The 15,295-nt window shown below is 28.6% G+C and overlaps 1 protein-coding gene across 1 annotated transcript in view; it reads right to left on the minus strand.

The window, feature by feature from the left end:
- LOC123269570 (uncharacterized protein DDB_G0280205-like) overlaps positions 1-15,295 on the minus strand; it is a 70,627-nt gene that overhangs the window by 43,675 nt on the left and 11,657 nt on the right. The gene's annotated exons all lie outside the window — the stretch shown is intronic.

The raw sequence follows: 15,295 nt of genomic DNA on the forward strand, positions 1-15,295 counted from the left end.
AACAGTGTACACGGAAAAAATTTCTGGGAAAATTTACTATACAACTATTGTAAAGCTGGACCATACTTTTATTACTATTAATTTTCAAATATTTTAGAAGAAAATTTACTATTTATTCATGAAATTTTACAATTTACGATTAGAAAAATACGATATTACTATTGTAAAAAGTAAGAATTATAATTTCCAGTGCCGCCTCTGTATCTTTCCAATGGAACTATAACAAATTTTACAATAGTTGAATTGGAATGTTTCTCAATTAGTGTGAGCGATCGCCGTGCACAGCGCTAGACTCCGAGTTTATGTAAATGTTAAAGGGCATTTGTTCTAGTTTACCTCGGATAGCGTAGAGGGAGAGTCTCTGGCTGCCAACAAAGAGTTCTGGGTTCGAATCCCGGATAGGACGGAAATTTCAATTTCTTTTTCAGTTACTGTATGGGTACCAATTAGTCCAACCTCCTATCTCTTTCCCTCCCTAAAATTTCTTTTAAAAACCGACCGTCAATTTTTACAATAGTCGAATTGTAAAGTTTACAAACACATATTGTATAATTTGCTCTATATTATTCGACTTTTAAGATTCTTGCTAGCCTTGTTTGTTGGATAAAATTTACAATAGTAGATCGTAAAATTACTAAATGAGAAGTATAGTCCACCGTTACTATTTAATTTAATAAAAATTACGATAGTGAAATAGTAAAAATTCCTTCAATTTTCTTTCCGTGTTTTGATTACTGGTAGCAATAAATACCATTGATGTCATGTTGAAATTCAAATTAAATAAATTATTCAATTTTAAATAATGTTTTAAGACTGCATTGATCTTCAAAATCAGTGCAGAATTATTTTTTCATCAATTTTTTAATTAAAAAAATATCAAATGTATTAATAATTTTACCCCAGAGTTCAATTATTTAATTAAATATCAGAATAAAAATAATTTTTCCACTGCATTGATGCTCAAAATCAATACATAATCATTTTTGATCAATATTTTGATTTCCAATAATAAAATTTATCATTAATACTCCATTAAAAATCAAATTAAATAAGCTTCAATGCTATAAATAATTTTTTTACTGTGTATTGACGCTCAAATTCAATGCATAATTATTTTTTCATCAATATTCCCATTAAAAATATCAAATTTATTATTAATGTTCCCTCAAAATTCAATTATTACATAAAATATCACAATAAAAATAATTGTTACACTGCATTGATGTTTAAAATCAATACACAATTAGTTTTAGTCAATATTTAAACTCCTAATATTAATATTCATCATTAATACTCCGTTAAAAGTCAATTTAGATCAATTCTAATTCTATAAATAATTTTTTTATTACATTGACGCTCAAAATCAATGCATAATTATTTTTAGTCAATTTTTCCACTAAAAATACTAAATTTATTATTAATATTACCTCAAAATTCAATTATTAAAATAAATATCATGATAATAATAATTCTTAGATCGCATTGATGCTCAAAATCAATGCATAATTATTTTTAATCAATGTTTCAACTCTTAATAGTAATATTTATCATTAATACTCCGTTAAAAATTTAATTAAATTAAGCTTTAACACTATAAACAATTTTTATAAATTGCATTGACGCTCAAAATCAATGCATAATTATTTTTAGTCAATATTTCAATTCCTAATATTAAAATTTATCATTAATACTTCGTTAAAAATTAAATTTCATAATCTTCAATATTATAGATAATTTTTTTACTTTGCATTGACGCTCAAAATCAATGCATAATTATTTTTAGTCAATATTTTAACTCTTAATATTAAAATTCATTATTAATACTCCATTAAAAATCAAATTAAATAATCTTCAATATTATAAATAATTTTTTTACTTTGCATTGACGCTCGAAATCAATGTATAATTATTTTTTGTCAATTTTTCAACTAAAAATATCAAATTTATTAATAATCTAACCTCAGAGTTCAAATAAATTAGATATATCATGATAAAAATCATTTTTCCACTGCATTGATGCTCAAAATCAATGCATAATTATTTTTTATCACTATTATAATTCTTAATATCTAAATTTATCATTAAAAATTGAATTATATAAGCTTTTATACTATAAATAATTTTTTTTAGTAGATTTTATAAAAATCTAACTATTGCAGCCGTCCTCATGGCGCAACTTTTAAAAAATTTAGCCATTTTCTGACTTAATTTGTCGAGCTGAGTCAGAAAATATATATAGTTCAAAAGTTTATATATGTATGTATTTATGTATATATACAATCGCGAGCATTAATTCGGGTAGGTTTCTATGTTTACAGTTTTTTTGCCACTTCTAAATTTGGCCGTTTCTAAACTCTAAACTTTGAAATCTGTAAATTTAGCCGTTTGTAAATTTAGCGAAACGTAAAAAACGATCCCAGATAGCAAAATGACGTATTAAGTTATTCCGAATGAGCTCAGATTTCTGATTTGGACGTCAGAGTCTACGTCTAAAAGACGTCTTTAAGACCTTCTGAAGAGGTCGAATGCGCCGCTTATTGTAGACTTTAAGAACTCATCAAAACGAGCTCTTAAAGAGCTCTTTTTTCTGAACTCGCACAGATGAATGATTTTTTATCTCTATACGCTATTATAATGATAACAATAATAAGAACACAACAAAAATAATATTAATAATAATAATAATAAAAGTAAATTATGAAAAATAATTCAGAGTTTCATGAAGCACCGATGCTGATTTCGAATGTTCGTTATTTTAGTTTGACCTAATATTGTCGGTTTAAAGAGAGACAGTGAAAATCGCAATTGCCGTAACTAAGATTCGAACCCGAGTCGCGCGCGTGCTAGATCGATACCTAGCCCCCTACGCTGTTCAAACGATATGTCGTTACACATCTCATTATTCTTATAAGCTAAGTTTATATAGTGATGAAATGTTGCGATCATTGTCTATATTATTTATTCTATTTGATACTGTGTATCGATAGAGAAAAGTAACTTTTACGAATATTTATATACTAAAAAATATTCAAAAGTCTACTAAGTACTCCTTAAATGTAGAAAGTTCACATAATTTTTTCAGATTAGAATCAAATTTTATTATTTTATCTAAATTAGTTTGATTACGAACCAGATTTTAACATTATTGCCTATTACTTCATAATATAATTTAAAATTTTTGAAAAATTTAATTAACCTGGATTAAGAGAAATGAGTTAACCTATGCCAAGTGTATATCTATATATTAATCTATTCAAATTGTTTTAAATCATTTAATTCGAATTATTTTTAATCATTTTCAATTTAATTTCTCAATCAGGAAAGTAATAAATGAAAAATGAATAAGATTTTGACAGCTTTATATTAAAAAGAAATTTGTGTTTTTGTTTATAATGTCTATAAGCTCATTATACGCAACTCAAAAAGAAGTCCAAAAAAGGGACTCAGTTAGATGTCAGAAAATTGACTCCAAACTTATGAGTTCATTAAGAGCTCTTAGTTCTGACCTCGTAAAAAAGAGCTCCTTAAGACGTCACATTAGGACTTCTATAAGAAGTTTTTAAAAGACTTCATACTGAAATCTTTCTGACTTGGATGCTGACTGGGATATCACTAAAATGAGAAAAATATAAATAATTTCAAAGAAAATTTATGCCTATGATAAAATTTGACAAAAGAAAAAACGTCCATGTAAAAAAAATAAAATTCCTAAATAAAGCCGTTTGTAAAACGGCTCTACCGATCGATTCCAAAAACTAATCAGCTCTAGACAATAAAAAACCACGTCGATCGCCATCAAGCTGGTCGAAATCGGTTAATTCGTTCGAGAGATATCGTGAACGAAAGAAAACCGAAAAAAGTGTTTTTTCGAAATTACTCCGAAATTTTTGGTTCGATCAATTAAAACCTAATGCTTACCGTAAGATGGACGGTGTGGCTTAATGTATATAGAATAAGCGAAAGGAAATTAAGTATAGACCGGATAGCTCAAATGGTAGAGTAGCCGACATGTCTTCGGAAGGTTCTGGGTTCGAATCCCAGTCCGAGCTATCTAATAATTTTTTCTCGCATATTCTATAAACTCACATTAAGATGATCCTCTCCACATTCCTTTCTCAATCCTTTCCTACCAATATCCTGTTACGTGAATGTGGAACGCTTCACGTAATAATTACCGTAACTCCTATTCTTTCCCGCTTCACAGCATTATTTATATTTGTAAATAATATTATATTTAATAATAATGGATATTTTTTATAAGGCTGATAAAACTGCGTCGAATGCCGCCAACCGCGTGAAAATCCGTTGATCCATTCAAAAATTATTGCAGTTTGAAAATTCCAAAAGTAGTGTTCTATGAAACTTCTATCAGACTTTTGAGCTCGAAGAGCTCAAATGCATAGAAATACTATCTCTTTGAGCTCAGCGAGCTCAAAATATCACATAAATTATATTTTGAGCTTAAAAATCTCAAAAACGTCATAAGTACAATTTTAAGCGCCCAGGTATGGAATTAGCGGGAAGTTGCAGAGATGGCCTTTAGGGTGAACCGTTTTACTAATTTTTTTTCCAAAATTTGTTCTAAATAGTTTTAAATTAATTATTGAATTTTGTTTTTAATTCATGAATTAAGTTATACATTATCAGTGTTATTATATTATTTTATTAAAAATTAATTTTTTTTATTTGAAAAATCTACTACCATTTCGGCTGCCGAATGGCCTTTTTTACATTACATTGACGCTCATAATCAATGCACTCTATATTTCCGTCAATGTCTCAAGTTCTACTTATCCAATTTCAATAAAATTTTAATATACTATTAAGATTGCCACCTTGTAATAATAAAAACAGTTATTACTATTATTATTTGTATTATTACTAAAAAAAAAATAACAATCATGATAATGATGATAATATAATACATGGAAATAATAGTCGACGTCTATCTTAAGTTTATCACGTCAGCGACAAGAGTCAAAGACCGAATGCAGCTTAATTTTTAATAACTCATCATTTATATTATTTTTATTCTTAGAATTATTAATATCCAATCCTATTGTGAGTAAGCGATACACTTTTACAACACAATTACTTTTTTTATTTACAATCTCATAAAACTTTTTAATTTCAAGACTTATTTTTTCTGCACTAAAATATCTAAAAATATATCAAAAAAAGCAAACATACACTACAATAACATTGGCATTATTAAAAATGATTCAGCGAAAGAAATAATATGTTAACACAACATTTCAATTAAAATAATTTATCGGTAGAAGAGATAAACGAAAATATTCTTTCAGCAAAAGATACACTATCATTAATACTTGTCGGCTGGGTGATTAAGGACAAACGCCCTTGAAAGAATATTATCGTTATCTTGGTATCATTTATTTTACATTACGCCTAAGACTACACTTAACTAGCCCATTATTATCGACAGTCCACAGGTTTGATGTTTGATGTCTCATCTGACGTTGACGAGGCTCAAGCTTTCACAAATATGCCCGAAATATGCCTTAAAAAATCCAAGTTGACAATTTCACCCGACTCTGACTCACCTGATAATTACTGTTTACTATTTCCAGCGACGATCATCCTTTTCCAAGGAGGATAAAATGTGAAATATTTCAATTTAACTTAAGAATGACGAATCGGTGATTCATTTGTAATTTCATATCTATCGGAATAAAAATAGGAGATTTATTCAGCGGAATCTTTAGATTTTTAACTTCCCGCAACGAAAATCGAAGATTTTCAAAAATCGGGAAGTTATTGTTTTCACCCCGTTTTGCAAAAACCGAGTTTTCATCAGATCTCGACGTTTGAAGGTCACAGGAAGCTTCCCTGACTATCCCCGCGAGGTTGTCACGGTGTCTGTATGTATGTGTGTGTGTGTGTGTGTGAAAGTATGTGAACCGCTTATAACTTTTGAACAGCTTGACCGATTTCATCGCGGTTGGTGCCATTCGAAAGGGCTTGGCCAAACTTAGATTTTGAAAACTATTTGGACCGATTCATATCAATAGATTTTGAGAAATCTTCAAAAAACTGAAAAAAAAATTTTTTTCAAATGTGGTTTTTTTGGAATAACTTTTAAACGGCTTAATGGTTCAATTCCAAAAACTAATCAGCTCTTAACCTTAAAAAACCACGTCGATCGCCACCAGTCCGGTCAAAATCGGTTGATTCGTTCGAGAGATATCGTGAACGAAAGAAAACCGAAAAAAGTGTTTTTTCGGAATAACTCCGAAATTCCTAGCGCGATCAATTCAAAATTTGAGATTCTTTGTGAGGCTTGAAAAACTGCGTCGAATTCTTCTAACCGCGTAAAAATCGATTTATTCATTCAAAAGTTATTACGGTTTAAAAATTCAAAAAATAGTGTCTTATCAAATCTCTATCAGACTTTCGGAGCTCGAAGAGCTTTAAAGCATAGGAAAGCAATTTCTTTGAGCTCGGAGAGCTCAAAATAACCCATAAATTGTATTTTTGAGCTCGAAGAGCTCAAAAACGTCATTGGTGCAATTTTAAGCGCGACTTATATCTTGTGGCTCCTCAACAAAGAGACACCTCAAAAAATTTGGTTCACCAGAATTGAAGAGTTTATACAGGAAACAAGCTAAGAGATACAATCTTTTTGATTTGATTGTTAGACCAATTGCTAATTAGACCGTCGATATCATTTTTATATCTTTAAATTCTCAAAATAAATCAATAAGTATTGAAAAAATTAGGAAAACGGTTGACCCTGAAGGCCATCCCTGCAACTTCCCGCTAATTCTATACTTAGGCGCTTAAAATTGCACCAATGACGTTTTTGAGCTCTTCGAGCTCAAAAATACAATCTATGGGTTATTTTGAGCTCTCCGAGCTCAAAGAAATTGCTTTCCTATGCTTTAAAGCTCTTCGAGCTCCGAAAGTCTGATAGAGATTTGATAAGACACTATTTTTTGAATTTTTAAACCGTAATAACTTTTGAATGAATAAACCGATTTTTACGCGGTCAGAAGAATTCGACGCAGTTTTTCAAGCCTCACAAAGAATCTCAAATTTTAAATTGATCGCGCTAGGAATTTCGGAGTTATTCCGAAAAAACACTTTTTTCGGTTTTCTTTCGTTCACGATATCTCTCGAACGAATCAACCGATTTCGACCGGACTGGTGGCGATCGACGTGGTTTTCTGAGGTTAAGAGCTGATTAGTTTTTGGAATTGAACCTTTAAGCCGTTTAAAAGTTATTCCAAAAAAACCACATTTGAAAAAAATTTTTTTTTTCAGTTTTTTGAAGATTTCTCAAAATCTATTGATCTGAATCGGTCCAAATAGTTTTCAAAATCTAAGTTTGGCCAAGCCCTTTCGAATGGCACCAACCGCGATGAAATCGGTCAAGCCGTTCAAAAGTTATAAGCGGTTCACATACTTTCACACACACACACATACATACATACAGACACCGTGACAACCTCGCGGGGATAGTCAGGGAAGCTTCCTGTGACCTTAAAACGTTGAGATCTGATGAAAACTCGATTTTTGCAAAACGGGGTGAAAACAATAACTTCCCGATTTTTGAAAATCTTCGATTTTCTTAGCGGGAAGTTAAAAAAAAATCTATTTAACTAGAAATTATTATTTATTTAGTGAACAATATTTGAGAACAAAAACTTTGAATTCTTTTAATTTACTAGATCGTTAATGTTCTAATTATTTATTAAAATTAAATAATTAACTCCGGAGATTTTTAAATGAAATTCTGGGAGTAAAGAGATAGCTTCTAAGGATCAAATCAATAATTTACTTCGCAAATTTTTAAGAGAATATTAAAAATATGAATGCCTAAATTTAGATAATTTCGATGCTGATGCTTTGTTAATTATCCAGCTGGAATTAAGAGACCGTTAAAGAGGATGATGAACCCGGTCCGGTCGTTTAGAACCCGGATCATAATGTGAATGTGGTGTTTGGCGCCGCCTGGTCGCCACTAAAAAACAATCCCCGGCTTACAGAGTAATAAAATAACTCGAGAAGTTACGTAAGCCTCGCTTTAATTAAAACTACAGAACCATATTTACTTATTAAGTATTTCTCAAGATGAGATAACATCTTCATCTCCCATCAAGAGATTACATCAATAATTAATATATTAATATATGCCCGTCATTCATTTATTCATTTGTTTACCGATTTTCATTTGGTTACGGTAGTAACTGTCGTCGGTAAGAAGATTCTCCTAGTCATCATTCTCTTACTTAGTTTGCGGTTCTGACGTCAGAGGCCAGCAAGGTACGACACTTAGGTTCCCCTTAATTAAAAACCGACGGAATAAAATTTTTTAAAAAATTAAAATAGCAAAAATTTTGGAAAAAATTCAAGATTTTTATTTTAATCAAAATTTTTCTATGAAGGTTATTGATTTTTTAAACGAATGCAACTGAACGGTAAAAATCATAACGGGCTCGAAGATAGGATGACCATCCCATCACTTGTCATCTCTAATGCAACTGACAACCGAATCTTGATCAAAGCATTCTTAATCATTGGGAGTGATCCAGATTAACTGTTTTTATGTCGATCAAATGAGCCGAGCCGTTCATCTCATCATATCGTCCAGTTAGATCATCTTACTCTAGTTCCAATATGAATAACGGAAAAATTCTAGATGATGATATGATTAATAGAAGAAAATTTAAAATTTACAGGATGCCCGAGAAAAAATGTTTCTATATAATTGTATATAATTTTATATAATTATATATGATTATATATGGAATCACATATATAATTATATACAATTATATATGATCATACATAATTATATATAATCATACATGATTATATATAGAATTGTATATGAGGTTATATATAATCATATATGACTATATATGGAGCAATATACAACCATGCAGGATTATATATAGTTCCATATACAATTATATATAAGTATATAGAATTATATATAATCATACATGATTATATGTGGAATTGTATATGATGAGGTTATATATAATCATATATAATTATATATGACTATATATGGAGCAATATACAGCCATGCAAGATTGTATATAGTCCCATATATAATTATATATGCTTATATAATGCACCACCAACGTCGCCTAATGTTTTGCCAACATCTACCACAGTTTCTAAGGAATTACATCTTTGCCACCTTAATGCGCAATCACTACATAGCCACTTTGCCGAATTTAAAGAATTTTTTAGAACGCATTCCTTTGATGTTATTGCAATTTTGGAAACCTGGCTAACTGATATTCCGTAATGAATTAATTTTTCTGCAACCGATGTTGCGCAGAGGAGATGTACGACAAGATTATTTAAGGCTTCCAGCTAGCCATCTTGCTTTTTATGATAAGTCATTTATAGTATCAGCAATACGCGTTTGGAACACATTACCAGCAAATCTTACAAATCTTGATACTTTTAATGAATTTCGTAGCGCTGCATTCAACTATTTTCATAGTCTAGAATCGATTAATTAAGATACTATGTAGTTGTTTCTGATCTGAACGGATTAAAATTAATTTAATTTAATGTAACTTAAATTTATATTCTATATTTGTACTAAAATTAATACTATGTATTAAACCAATGTAAAAAATGTAATTTTCTCTTATGTATGGCCACAAGGGATTACGATCTCATGGTCAAATAAATAATATACCTATCTATCTATCTATATATAATTAACAGACATAAAAATTTTTTCTTTGAAAAAAAATTTTTTTTTGGTAATCACAAAAAGTGTAAAATGATGTTTATAACTACACTGATAAAAAAATTGACTTGACTTAAGAGCCAAACTCTTGAACCAAGAATTCCATTTTGAAGAAAATGATTTTCTTGAATCAAGAGAATAAATTCTTGACTCAAGAAAATTTTCTTAGACCAAGAATAATTTCTTAGCTCAAGAATTTATTCTCTTGACTCAAGAAAATCATTTTCTTCAAAATGGTATTCTTGGTTCAAGAATTTGGCTCTTGAGTCAAGTTAATTTTTTTATCAGTGTAGGTTTAAATAATTCTGAAATACAAAATTTGTCACATTTCCTATGAGATGTTTTGGTCTGCTCTGCTAGGGGACGGACGGGCAAGACGGAGAGGGCGGGTAAAATGAATAATCGTTTTAAATCGCTGGTCGGTCGATAGAAACATTTTAGACAGCAATCTATCAATCTATTATGTAACTACACTTACCGTTATCGATAAAGCATTGGTTTTGCATACTTGTGGGAATTTTTTTTTATAAATATTGAAATTTAGGAAAAAAAAAAATTTTTAAATCAAGTATACAGTACTTAGTTTAATGTTGTTAAGGACGATGCAGATTTGATTTTTCTTCATATTCAGGACGCGGTTGATATTTTTGCGACGATTGTTTTGATTGAAATGTATTTTCCAATCAGTATTCGTTTTACGCGACCTGAGTATTCATTTTGCTCGCCCGTGGTAGGGCAAAACGGATAATGTTGACTTTTTTTTTTTTTTAATTTCGAAGAAGAATTTCTTTGTTATTATTTTTTATTTTACTTTAATTATAAACTTCAATTACCCAAAAATTATTAGCCAAAGTTAAGAATGGATATGATTATAATATATATTTGTTATTTCATTTTTAAATTAACATATCCGTTTTGCCCGTCCTTCCCCTACTACCTAATAGTAAAATCATTATTTATTTTATTATTTAAATAAGTATTATATTATAATGAAATTCGGTAAAATAAATAAATTATGAATAATGACTATCCAAATATATATTAAAATCAATTTTTATATTCCATTTATGATAAACTCATACTAGAATTTAAATTTGCGCGCGCAAGCGCGCGCCTGACTATAGAGTTTGCATATATTTTCATGCTTATGATATATTCGACCAATCGCGTTACGAATAGTTTGCTTACATGATATATTTTCATATTTTTCATCTAAATTATAAGAGTGGATGATACATTATGTAGATCATAGAATCATTATCATTTAAGACAGCAGCACAGCAGACAGACACCAAGACGCACGGAGATCACCAAAGTTAAGCAGCATTGAGCAGGGTTAATAGTTGGATGGGTGACCGCTGGTGTTATAGCTATAGAATTATATCTAGATATTTTTGTTTTTGCATTTTAATTGGTTACACAGAATTGCGTAGAACCATATTAAATATTCTATCCATAAAATTAACCCAATAATTAATTAGATATAATAAATATATAATTAAATATTGTTATATATAATTATATATAGTTATATATAATTATATATAATTAGATATGATTATATTTAGCCATTTTTCATATATAATCATATATAACCAATTTATATATAAATATATATAAATATTTTTTCTCGGTTGATTTTTAATTTATTTAAATACTTAATAAATTTATTTAATTAGTTATTTATTTAATTATTTGTTTATTTGATTTATTTATTAATCCTAAAGTAAAATTTACTCCAAGAATTTTAACTATATTAAATATTTAAAAATTAAGATAAATTTGTAATTTTATACAAATTTTTAATTTAAAAAAAAAAAACATTGCAAAATTTTTAATTGTAATTTTCTATAAATTCTCTTTTTAATATAAATTAATAAATATTTAATATATTTATATATTAATCCTATATATATTTTTTATTTTTTTAATATTTTTTATTTTTACTAGTAATTTTTAATAAATTCTATCTAATAATTTTTTTTTTTAATATAAACTATTATTAGCTGTGAAGAATAATACACTTAATGAATATTTAATATATTTATAAATAAATAAATTCATTTATTAATCCAAAAATAAAATTTACTTCAAGAATTTTAATTATATTAATTATTTAAAAATTAAGATAAATTTTTGTAGTTTTATACAAATTTTTAATTAAAAATTGCATACATATTTTTAATTTTAAAAGCAGTAATTTTAATAAATTCTCTCCAATAATTTTTTCTTAAATATAAACTATTATTCGCTGATCAGAATAATACACTTAATAAATATTTATAAATAAATAAATTTATTTATTAATCCTAAAGTGAAATTTACGTCAATTAGTTTAAGTATATTAAATATTTAAAAATTAAAATAAATTTGTAGATTTATATAACAAATTTTTAACTAAAAAAAAAAAAAAAATATTTTTTTTATTTTTACTAGTAATTTTTAATAAATTCTATCTAATAATTTTTTTTTTTAATATAAACTATTATTAGCTGTGAAGAATAATACACTTAATGAATATTTAATATATTTCAATATATTTAATAATAATTAAATATTAAAAATATTAATTGGCGTACGCTGGGCTCGAACCCGGTCCAACGCTTTGGTAAGCAAGAGCCGGATTCAAAAGGCTACTGCGCGTCTTACGTAGTAATTTATTTATTAAAAATTCTTCAAAACTGCCATAGCAGTTAATTTCAATAAAATTTAATTAATTAAACGTCTTTATATTGATAATTTATTGTTTTTTATTTTTTACTTCAAGATTTATCACCAAAAAACAAAAAAATAGGTTTAAAGTTTCAAAATTAAATTTTATAAAAAATATAATTAATATTTACAAAATAAAAAATTTAAATAAATTTCTTTAAAATATTTATTGATAATTTTGGATTTAAAAATTGTTAAAGGTAAATAAAAATTTTCTTTTTAAATAAAAAAATCCGAATAAAGCTTTAAAGTCCAACTTTATGAAAAAAATAATTAATAATTACAAAATAAAAAATTTAAAAATATTTCTTGATAATTTTAGATTTAAAGCTTGTTAATTTTTTTTTTAGTAAAAATTTATAATTTGGATTGAAATGTTGTAAATTAAAAAATTTAGAATTCACTCCCGATTTTTTGGAGTGTAAAACGTCTAAAAGACCTTAAAATGTGTCAAAGTTACCTTAAATATGGATGAGCACCACCGTAATGACGTCACATTTCCCGTGACGTCATCCGTTCGATACAACCCCGTTCGGGTCGGGTTAAGAGAGTACACAGCGGTTGTACTTTAGCTCGAAAGGAGGCGGAGGGTATAGTAATAATAATAACTATTTTATTTGCTTATTCATATTTCATATTATATGTTATATGTTATGAAATAAAACGTGGGGAAGATTAAAGGATACTTTCTGATTGAAGCGATATATTTAGCTTGGACAAAATGAACCTCAGGTGGTCAATCATTATCTTGGTCCATTGAATATCATGCGGGCTAATTTTAGGGCAAAGGAAATAATGAAAAGTTTGGAAAGGTTGAAGCGAGGGTGGTTTCTGCTCGCCAAAGGAATGAAAAGGTCATTGGGTTTGGGGTGTAATTTATAATCGAAATTCATAGCCGCTGTCGATCTGTGTCGAGTAGTTCGGCCTAAATTGATCGCTAAATGCTAAATGGGAAGACTGACGGAAAAGTGTTCTTTTTCTTTCAGATACCGTGTTACCCCCTTTTTAAATTTAATTGCTGATTTTTATCTTGGCACAGTTTGAGGTTTTTTTTATTTCTTACCAACTTTTCTGCTACAGGATTCGGGATTTTAGTTATGACGCAGTGCAGTAGTCGCAAAAAACGCGTAGAGGAGCTTGCGATCCAAAATTCAGTTGAGTTATCATTGAAATTGGTTCTTAACAAAAAATTGATGACCTTTTTTCATTGTAAAGGTCTTGTGACAAGATATGTGTTAAAATGCCTTGTAATTTCTTTACTATTGACATTTTTAAAGATATAAGCTCGTCCCGATGTTACACTCATCAAGACCTTTCATTTGAGTACTCACATCAATTTTTCATATATTTTATATATTTGTATATATGTATATATGAAAAATATATGAAAATGCATGTGGGTACTCAAATGAAAGCTCTTGATGAGTGTTACGTCGGAATGAGCTTATATCTTTAAAAATGTCAATATTTAAGAAAGTACAAGGCATTTTAACAAATATTTTATGAACTATTGACATTTTTAAAGATATAAGCTCATCCCGACATTATACTCATCAAGACCTTTCATTTGAGTACCCACATCAATTTTATATATATTTATATATATATGAATATATGAAAAATATATGAAAATGCATGTGGGTACTCAAATGAAAGCTCTTTATGAGTGTAACATCGAGATGAGCTTATATCTTTAAAAATGTCAATATTTAAGAAAGTACACGGCATTTTAATAAATATCTTGTGAATTATTGAAATTTTTAAAGATATTAGCTCATTCCGATGTTACACTCATCAAGACCTTTCATTCGAGTACCCACATCAATTTTTCATATATTTCATATATTTATATATATATTATATATATATGTATATATGAAAAATATATCAAAAATGCATGTGAGTACTCAAATGAAAGCTCTTGATGAGTGTATCATCGAAATGAGCTTATATCTTCAAAAATGTCAAGATTTTAGAAAGTACACGGCATTTTAATAAATATCTTGTGAACTATTGACATTTTTAAAGATATAAGCTCATCCCGATATTACAATCATCAAGAGCTTTCATTTGAGTACCCACATCAATTTTTCATATATTTTATATATATTATATATATGTATATATGAAAAATATATAAAAATGCATGTAGGTATTCAAATGAAAGGTCTCGATAAGGGTAACATCAGGATGAGCTTATATCTTTAAAAATGTCAATATTTAAGAAAATACAGTGCAATTTAACAAAAGTCATCATTTAATAAACCAAAATTTTACATAGTAACTGCAAGGTTGCTAGTAAAAAACTAAAAAAAAGCTCTGAAAGCTTAGACAGTTGCAAGTTATCAAATTTCGTTGGAAATGTTTCTCGAATATCATTGGCATCATAAACAGACATCAATAATCCATAAATATGACATCAAAGATACTTCCCGAGGGATCGATGTATCCAAACAAACTAGGAACTAAATAACTTCATGCTCCGATGAATCGACTGCCAATACCGTAAATTAATTGGCAAATTGCACAAGTTGACTATCAGCCCTTTCAGGATATCAGAACACGGGGTTTAATAACCTCTGAGGAATTGAACGAGCCTCTGTAGAATAGAGAACATGTCTAAGGGCTCGGATTCCGTCCAGAAGCAAGTACTCACCCGAAGTGTCCCTTGAAAGGTCTTGAGCCCCATTGGTTGTCTCTTTGCCAAATCCTACTACCCCTAGATCTCCAACACTGCCCTAAGGGAGGGTAACGATGTCTCGGTCTTGCGTTTCATACGAGGGTAGCTTTCTCCTCGTTATATCGATTTTCCACCACCGACTATGTCTCTAGATTGCAGGCGCC

Source organism: Cotesia glomerata, linkage group LG7 (genome assembly GCF_020080835.1).
Source record: "Cotesia glomerata isolate CgM1 linkage group LG7, MPM_Cglom_v2.3, whole genome shotgun sequence".
Taxonomy (NCBI): domain Eukaryota; kingdom Metazoa; phylum Arthropoda; class Insecta; order Hymenoptera; family Braconidae; genus Cotesia; species Cotesia glomerata.